This window comes from Equus caballus, chromosome 17 (assembly GCF_041296265.1).
Source record: "Equus caballus isolate H_3958 breed thoroughbred chromosome 17, TB-T2T, whole genome shotgun sequence".
Lineage (NCBI taxonomy): Eukaryota > Metazoa > Chordata > Mammalia > Perissodactyla > Equidae > Equus > Equus caballus.
In genome coordinates this window covers 40587208-40597436 of record NC_091700.1, presented here as the reverse complement: position 1 = coordinate 40597436, position 10229 = coordinate 40587208, and positions in this window count along the sequence as shown.

The window sequence follows — 10229 nt, the reverse complement described above, 5'->3', positions numbered from 1 at the left end:
TATAATACGTATTATAAAATATACATATATACATAATAAACATATATATCACTATTGCACATGGCAGCCATATATATATATGTGTGTGTGTGTATGTATATATATGTATATGCATACATAGCGGGGCCGGGGCAAAGTCGTCTTAGCACTGACATCCTTGGCAACCTAATTAATAATTAGTATTATATTAGGCAGTGGTGATTCATAGGCAGTGTCTGTTTCTCTCTCCAAACTTGAATATCTGTTAAAATACATTCAAAAGGCCAATAATGGGGACATTTCTTATTAATTTTTTATTTAACATGTAATACACTGGATTTATGGATCTATATCACATATATTCATCTTTTTTAATTATCTTGTTTGAATCACTGTCCTTTGCTTGCTTTAATTGTCAGAGATTGAATGTGGTGTCTAGCAATCTCTAACTCCAGCATCCCATCCTTAGCCATCCCCACTCTACTCCCCCCAGACAAAACAAATCTACCTTAGAACCTGTGTCCCATATTCTTAATTAAGCTTTGTGGCAAGATATAAATCTGGTCAAATAATCCTGTAATGACAGTTGCTGATGATGCTTACAAATAATTAACAGAAGAATTTTAAGAAACAAATTATCACTCCAAATATCTCTGACGAGTGCACATGAAACATGTTTGAAAATCAGTCATGTCATAGGCCACGTGGCAAATCACAGTAACTTTCTCATTAAGTTCTGGTGGAATTGGGACCTGGTTTCCTGTAGGATGGTCAGCTGGATAAAGCATCCTTATACCGGATTTTTCTTGTTTTCTTCATCAGTGCCACTCTCCTACTCCCTGGGTTCCATCCCAAATAAACCATCTGTCCACAAGTCCTCGTCTCAGGCTTTGTTTTCAGAGGAAACCCAATCTAGAATATGATTTTTCTTTTGCACTTATTGTCTCCATCCTGCTCGATTTGGAGTCTACTCCAAGCAGTTTCTCCTCAGTGCGTAGATTTGTCCTGCAAGGGAGAGAGATGTAGTTTGTTAGTTTTGAGAGCTCACAGGATCCATCCACTCTAGCACTCACCTATAAATTGAAGGTTGTGAAATGCTCTCCAAGGGTTTCTGTTCTCAGACCAGTCAGTTGCAATTTCTTGTGAAAATGTGTTAGCAATTTTGAGCTTTTTAGCTCGCAGATTTGTCAGAAACCCCTTTGATTTCCCTTCATTTCCCTGTAGTTGCTGATATCAAGCAGGTTTGGTTACTCTATATAATTCATGCCAACCCACTCATATGTGGGGGTGCACGTGCATACTTTCTCACCTGGCTTTTATAGTAGACGTTGTCTGTTCATTTGGTTTTACTCTCCCAGTGGCATTCCATTTCATTCTATTCCATCCCACAGCCACACAGTGTGGAAAGGATCTATTTAGTAAAGGATCTACAAAATCGGTGATTGAAAAAAAATAGTGATTATCACTTTACAAGACTCGCTAAAATAAGTTATAGATGAACTGAGATAAACGTTAAAATGTAAACATAAGAAGAAGAAATAGTAGGCAAACATGTATCTTATTTGTGAAGTGGAAATTGTTTTTCTAAGCTTAAAACTCTAGAATGCAAAGAAAAATCATGGTAGACTCTTCTATATAAAAATTTCAAAACCTGATATAAAAGAAGGACAAACAAATTAAATGACAAACAACAAGCAAAAAAATATATATTAGTAGTCAATATGGCAGGCAAAGGATTAATATTTTTAATATATAAATGCTATGAAATAAGTCAGTATGGATGATACTAAAACTTACAGAGAAAAATGAGCATAAGTCATGAACATGTAAATTATAGTAAAAACTATAAATGTCTAATAAACACATGAGTAATTTTCAAGCTCCCCAGTAAGCAAAAAGTTGCAAATTAAAACAACAATATAATATATTTTTCCCAAAATTGTCAACTTTTAAAAACCAGGTAATATTTTTTCCTAGCAAGGATGTTGGAGAACTGACATTTTCAAGGACTACTATTAAGAATTAAATTGTACAATATTTCTTTAAGGCAATTTGGCAATATGTATTAAAAAATGTTAATGCCGTTTGGCAAAGTAATTCAGCTATTAAGACTGTATCTTAAGTATACAGTCAGAAAAGCAGACAAATATTTGTGACATGAATGGTCATGTCAATGTCATTTACAATAGCAAAACATTCAAATTATCTAAATATCTAAAATAGAACATTTTGTATTCATTAAAATATATTATGTAACGATTAATTATATCTGTATATCCAAATATCATAAATATATTATTGAAAGCCCAAAGTAATATACCTTCATTTTATTTGAGTTGTGTGGTTTTGTTTTCTTCCTTGTGCTTTTTCCTATTTTTCAAGTTCTCTAATATGGGCAAATGTTGCTTTAATCATAAAGAAGTAAATTAAACAATCAGAATGTTACTTAGTAAAATATAGAACAAGAGCAAAATAAGTAGTCTATGAAGGTATGTTATATTTTCAAGCTGTTGCTAATTTCAACGCACCACCCTTCTCCATTACAAGGATGAACCTGCCTCCACAGAATAAATCTGTCTACTCATCATGGCACCCCCACCCTGGAAACGTTAGAAAATACTCTCCAATTTACCTGTTTCTAAACTCTTTGAGTACTATAGCCCTTCTCTTTGTTCCTGTTAGGTCACTCTTTTTTATTTAAGTCTATTTTCAAATCTTGGTTAATGGCATCACCATGTACTCAGTCAACCTAACTGGATCCTAAGATATCTCTAATTTCTTCCTGTATTGGGTTTTCACTCCCTAACAAGTAGGACCTTGGAATGCTGACTTAGATGTAATATCCAGGAAACTTGAATTCGCCTCAAATAGGGAGCCTCAGCTGTGGGTGGGATTAGCAAGGGAGTGGTCCAAGAAACAGTGACTCAAATGGCTGCACAGACTGTCCAAAGAAGAATCATGTGAAAGGGCTAGGTCAGTGGCTCTCATACATCTGTGAAATGTGTTAAAATACAGATGCCTGAGTTCCCCCACAAGAGATGTTCATTCAAAAACAGGCCCACCAAAGTTACCAGTGACCTTCTTATCACTAAATCTAATGGATACTTTTTAATACTCATGTTGACTGAACTCTCAGCAGAATTTGACACTTGCCAGGAAAACTCTCTCCACTGGGCTTCTATGGTACTATGCCCTCCTGTTTCTTCCCTCCTCCCTGGCTAAGTCTTTTCATCTTTGCCAGCTCCTCCTACACTTTTTATTCTGTAAGTGTTCAGGTTCCTTGAAGCTCACTCCTCTTCTCCTCTTGCTCCACAAACTCTCTGAACACTACCCTATCTTCAATTACTATAGACATGCTAAAGACTTCCATAGAGATAGCTTCAGTTTTAGTACTCTCTTTTGAGCTCCTGGCACAGAGTAGTTGACTAATAAATGCCCATTAAACTAATGAGTGAATAAATAATAAACATTGTTACAATGTATTTGATTGTATTTTTGATGGGTAACTTCTTGGTGACATGGAAATCATCTTTATCTCATAATCAATATCTCTAATTCATTGCTTTTTTCTCTCCAGCTTTACTGACATATGATTGACATACAATTTTGTGTAAGTTTAAGGTGTACAATGTGATGATTTGATACATGTATGTATTGAGAAATGTTTACCACAATAAGGTAAGTTGACACATCCTTTACCTCACATAATTACCCTGTTGTTGTTGTTATTATTGTTGTTGTTGTTATTGTTGTTGTTGCTATGGTGAGAATATTAAAGTTCTACTCTCCTAGCAACTTTTAGGGGAACAATACAGTATTGTTTCCAATGAATTCTTTATACCCTCAGTAAATCCCACACCAGAGTTTGGAAATTTAGTATAAACTTTAATCAAAGAGTTTCTCTTAGATAATCTGTCTTCATTTTGACTTGTGAATTAGCCATCTCACGCATCTTTGCTCATCCCACAGTACCTAGTACAGTAATTATAGTTGAAAGTGTTCATGAAGATTTATTTGTTGTGCATTTGCTTTCGTTTGTCCCTTACTTTCCCTAGAAGAGGCCAAAAATGAAATCTGGGATATTTCCATTTGATGCAACCTGATGTAATTTTGTATGGATTGATCCCACATAATAAAATTTCTAAATTTTTACCTTTTTGCTTTGAACTATTACACTTTTGACTATATTCTATGCAGAAATTACACATATTACAAGTGATATTTGTAGAAAGAAGAGGATATACGGTTTTGATATACTCAGTAATGGAAATCAAACAATTAGAAACTGTCATAATTGCACAGAAATTATATAGAAAATAAACTCCTTAAGAACATCTACATAATCAATGTTTTTGAATGAATTTCTAAGTACAAAATGTGTTTGCTTTATTATGTATCTTACTCTGCTTCTTATCCTTAACTCATCTCATTTCTTCCAGCAATAAGACTCCTTTGTACTTTTTTTTTCAAAGACTTTAATGATTTATTCAGGAAGAGGTCATAATTCTTAACCAGATACACAAAACATATGAAATATGAAATTCCAGTTCTAGTCCTTACAAACCATTGAGATAAAGCAATTTTTATTCCATTTTCTTCTTTTTTACTACCCAAAGAGTAATAGCTAAATATTCTATTTGTACTTCTTAGAGAGTAATTCAGAAAGAGAGATCCTTTCTTTAATAATTTTAAACTGTAGAGATCTCCCCAAAACTACCTCCAACCCACAATCACTCCCATCACTACATGTTTTTTATCCACATCAAGAGAAGTATAATTCCAAAATAACAGATAAAAATTTAGATTGGCTGGTATAATAAACATGAACCCTAACTATTTCAGAATCCTACTTTCTCTCTACGCTCAGTGCACATGTTTAGACTGGCATGAAACAGGGGAGACTATGTATAGATCCCTCCTTCACTTTTTCCTAGAATACAGACTGCCCTGGATTAGTGGAGTCAAAATTTTACAGAAGATTACTCAGATGTGTAAGAAAACACAGCTTCTCTGTCATATAATTGGTTTATCTCTCTCCTGAGCTCCTACTCAATGCAGAAGTACAGGGGAAGATGAGGTGGGTGACTGACGCAGGGACCTAAACTTATCAATTAAAGTAATGTGTCTCACTTGTTCTAAAGAAGTAGCTCTCAATATTTTCCTTCCTTTGAGATAAATCACCTGTCTTCTCCAAATGACATTCTTGATACAGTTTGCTTTTACCTGATAGGATCAACAGCACACTTTCACCTCAGAAATGAGGTAATCTGACTCAGGAAAGAAATGAAAATGAAAGAAAAAAGTCATTTCTGAAATTAAGACTAAACTAGAAGGAATGCAAAGCAAATAAACACAATATAATGAGTTAAAAGAAATAGAAGGTGAAAAGAGGAATTTTTTTTAATTAGAAAGAAATGTAGAGATAAAAAGGACTCAAGAATATGTGACAAATACCGAAAATGGACAAAGAAGACCCTTTATATAGATAAAAGGAGTCATAAAAGAAAAAAATCCAAAACAAGAGAACAGAATAAATACTAAAAAATATAATTCAAGAAAACTTTCCTGAAATTAAAAAAAGAAAATTTGAAGGTACGTACTGAAGGGCCGTACCATGTACCTGAGAATAATGACCCAGAATAATCACAAAGTCATATTCTAGTAAATTACTAGACTTTAAAGAAAAAGGAACAATCCTGTGGTCATCTAGGCAAAATCAGTAAATAACATATAAGGGAAATAAAAGTAAACTGTCATTGGAATTTTGAATATCAATGTTTATGGCAGAAGAAAGCGGAATAACATATTCTAGACTTTTGAAAATCCATGTTTATGGAAGAAGAAAGTAGTGTAACATATTTTAGACACTCAAGGAAAACTGTGAAGCAATTGGTATATAACCAGCTAAACTGACTTTCAAATATAAAGGCAGCAGGCAAACTCACATGGCAAGAACTTAGGAAATATTGTTTCCATGAGCTGTTACTGAAGAATATACTAAAAAATGAGCTTCCAATTGATTAGAGAGAAATCAAATATGTATTAAAGAATGAGTCAGTATGAACTCATGAGATTATATAGCATATAGTATACAAAGCTATATATTAACTCTGCCTCGTAAGAGCCTAGAAACAATTAACACTCAGAGTATGGTCTTAAAATACCCATTCCACCAAAAAAGCCTAGAATTTATTGTGGAAAATGACTGATTCCAAGTCTAGGATAAGAAATTAACAAGATGAGCCTAGTATACCAGACAGCAAGGAACCTACTAAAGTCATGTTAAAAATACTCAGAAACCAACCTGAAGAGGCTCCCACCAGGCAAAGAGGAACAATCTGAGTTTCAAAGGAACAATTGCAATTAAGTTCATTAAGTTCATAACGATTTTAAAAATCTAATTGTTCTTCTAAGAAAGACAGGAAACCAATTTATCATCTTGAAAACTATTAAACAAAGGGAAAAAATATTCATTCTGCCTTTCTATATAAACTACACCACTCAACAGTCAAATTGTAGGTGAATGAAATGTCTCTTTATAAAGAGTTCTACAATAAATAAATTGCAAGAAGTGATAGAACTAAAATATCACTATGTTCAAATCCCAGTGAATTACTGAATCCAGGCATTGAGCATCATCAGCTGCTAACATCACAAAAAAGGAGTGACCAGACGTGACGTGCCTCCTCATGACAGAATAAAGCACCATCCAAAGTGTACAAACTTTCAGTTATAAGATGAACAAGTTATGGGGATCTAATGTACAGCATGGTGATTATAGTTAATAACACTGTATTATACACTTAAAAGTTGCTAAGAGAGTAGATCTTAAATATTCTCATCTCAGAAAAGAAATCCTAATTATGTGATGTGATTCAGATGTTAGCTAAAAGCTACAGTGGTAATCATTTTGCAATATGTACGCGTATCAAATCAACACATTGTACCTCTTGAACTTACACAATGTTATATGTCAATTACATCTCAATAAAGCTGGGAGGGAAAGAACACAGCACCACCTACTGTCTTGCCAAAAGGATTGAATGTGAGTTTGATCAAGATTTTGGATCCAACTACCAATTTGCAGGAAATAAAAAGGATTGAGGAAAGTGTTGAATTGCACCATTATCATGCAATAAAAAATTTCACACTGTAGATAACTCTTCAGGTCAAATGCAACAGATAAATTTTAAGAGAAAAAAGGGATAGAGGGAAAACTTGAGATTAAAAGAGATTTAGTTGTTTGGTTTTTTTTACTTTTGTTTTTGTTTTGTTTTGTTTTGCTGAGGAAGATTTGCCCTGAGCTAACATCTGTTGCCAATTTTCCTCTTTTTGTATGAGAGCCACCTCCACAGCGTGGTCACTGACAGATGAGTGGTGTAGGTCTGCACTTGGCAACCAAACCCAGGCCCACAAAGCAGAGCCCACTGAGCTTAACAACTGGGCCACCAGGGCTGGCCCTAGTTGTAATTTTTTAAAATGTGCAAGACTAAACTTTAGTGTCTAGTGATGTATCTGGATAATAAAAATATTTAAACACAAATAACTGATTACTAGATGAGTTTATATTACCATGTTAATATAGTGTCCTATTAAGGAGGCAGGTGTTGAGACGTGGATGGCCCACCTGGAAGGGCTTCTGGTGTGACCAGCAAAGTGCTATTTCTTGAACTGATTGTTCACTTTATAACTCATTAAGCAATCCTTTTTTTTTTTTTTTTGCATCTTTTGTATCAGGTTTATTTTAAAATATAAAGTGTTTTTTTTAAGTCTATGCATTTAACCACTATTCTTTATTTCCCCCCATTATGCTATTAAGACAGACATAGAGACCGTATGATAAATGCCAAACTGAAACATAAATAAGGCTGCATTTTTTACACTAAAAATTTGAGTCCAAAACAAACTGAACAAGTAGAGATAAAGAAGATGTAAAGTTTTCATGAGAAAAAGTTGGGGGTTTTCTTTTACAGTAAGCTCAGTGTTGTGTTAACCGTGTGATAGAACAATTCCTGACAGATAACTGATCTTTGGCCACATTAACAAAATTGCTAAAGCTAAAACCAGAGAGATGATGGCTGCTCTCCACCCTGTTTGAATGGAAAGTCGAGCATACTTTCACAGGGACATTGACGGCAAGGTTGCTCCGAGGAGCTGGACTAGAGAGTGAAGGTTCTCAAAACCATATTCTACAAGGGATAATGAAGAAACTAAGGATCTTTGCTCTGGAAAGACTAGACCGAAAGACATGTGTCTGTTAACTTCAGACATTTGAAGAGTAACCTGTTGAAAGACAGAATATAGTTGTTCCAATTGGTCCCACGATCAGAAGGTGAAGAGACAGGGAGACAAATTTTGCCTCATAAAGAGTTTTCTGACCATCAAAGTCTGAGGAAATGTGATGAATTGCTTTAGGAAGTACAAGGTTCTTGTCACTGGAATTCAGCCATAGGTGGGATGACCACTTGGGGATGGCTAATATATAAGCATTAAAAGTTTGGCTAAATGAACTCTATAGGTCCTTTTATCTCTAAGGGTCTTTGAATGTGGATTATTCTGCATAGCACAAGGATCACCTGGGACCAGGAGTTAGAAATAATGTCTCGCTTGTTGTCTATTCTTACCTAACTTCCTCACCATGATAAGAGTGAGCCATGAGAAAAAAAACATACCTTTTTTTGTCTGAATTTTAAAATGCTACCAAAACTCTACACTTTATACTGTGTAATAGAAACAAATTTGAGGAGTTTGGCTCCTGGCGAGAAACCTTTGTGTGATTTTTCAGGCCCGAGAATAAGCAATTACAAAGGCTTTACCTAGCAGGAGTCTTGGGGGAAACTGCCCTGCCCACACAATGCTTGGTGTACAGCCAGTGTGTTGCAGGCTCTGAAGGAAGTTGCGGTCAAGGACTCTAGCCCCCCTCGCTGGCCACGCTCTTAGGCATAACTGCATTCCAAGCCCAGGCACCTCCATTTGGAGGTCTCTTTATTGGGAAAACTTGAAGACATTTTTTCTCACACTGACTCAGTATCCAGTACTTTTCCACTTCTAGCACCCCCCTTTCTCCCTCCTTTCAGCCACCAGACTAAACATGAGTCTGATGATGTTTGTATGCGATCCATAAAACTATAGGAGCCATTAAACTGAAGGAGCCTTTTGTTCAGGGCTCCCTCAACAATGAGACGACCCCCACGTCTGCATTGATCCACTTGAATCTCGCCAGCTGCGCCATTCCACGGGGAGTATGGAACAAGGGGATTTGGTACTTTATCTGGCTTTAGCCTCTTGCTTATACTATCCCAGCGAGTGACTAAACACTTCACTGTTTCTTTCATTTTGGCTCATTGCTTTAGTTGACTTCTCTGACTCCTGACAGCTCAGCTCTCTAGAGCTCAGCTGAGCTCCTGACAAAACACACAATCACGATAATCATGCTTTAAAGATATGTGGGGTTAATTTTAGATCAAAGATCACACATCATTAGGAAGCATTCCTGCACTTAATAATAAATGCTTTCATGCTTGTTAAACCTCCTAAGAAGAGCCACTGCAGCCAGACAACCTTATTTTCTATTCCACATCACTACAGCTTTGATAGCTCGTCTGAAATCCATTACCAATGGATACAAATCTTACTACACACATATATGTTAATTTGAGACTCTCTGGTTGTTTATATGTCTTGTCCATTCAACTTCCCTGAGGACCTCCCACAAGCTTCTCTTCCTGTCCTTAGCAGCACCCGGTGAGTCTCATCTTACCTACTATTCAAGCTAGACCTGTAATGGGGGGTGGAAATGCATTACCAATCTGCCTATCACCCTTCCTTCCGGGGAAACATCCTTCTTACATTCAAGTTATCAAGGTGGGGACAATACTGACCACTCTATAGTCCCAGAGATGGCCATGTGACCCAAGTGAGGCCAATAGAGGACTCCAGCCCTATGGCCATAATGACTGTTTCAGAGATTGGCATGTAAGCCAGGCTGAATCACAATCTTTCCAAGGATTTTTCTGCCATGGGTATGAGGAAATATTATTTCTCTTCTTCTGGAATCTTGAGTCGTAAAGTCTATAAGATCAAGCTGCTTGGAGACACTTTCCTTCAGTGGAAAAAACTGGGTGCTGTAGGATTGAATGAGGCCAAGACTCAACGGAAACAGAAGAAGATAGAGAAAGAGATTGAGAAATTGACATTTGGGGTCCAATTGTACCTAAAGTGTACCCCAATCTTGTAGTTACATGACTCCA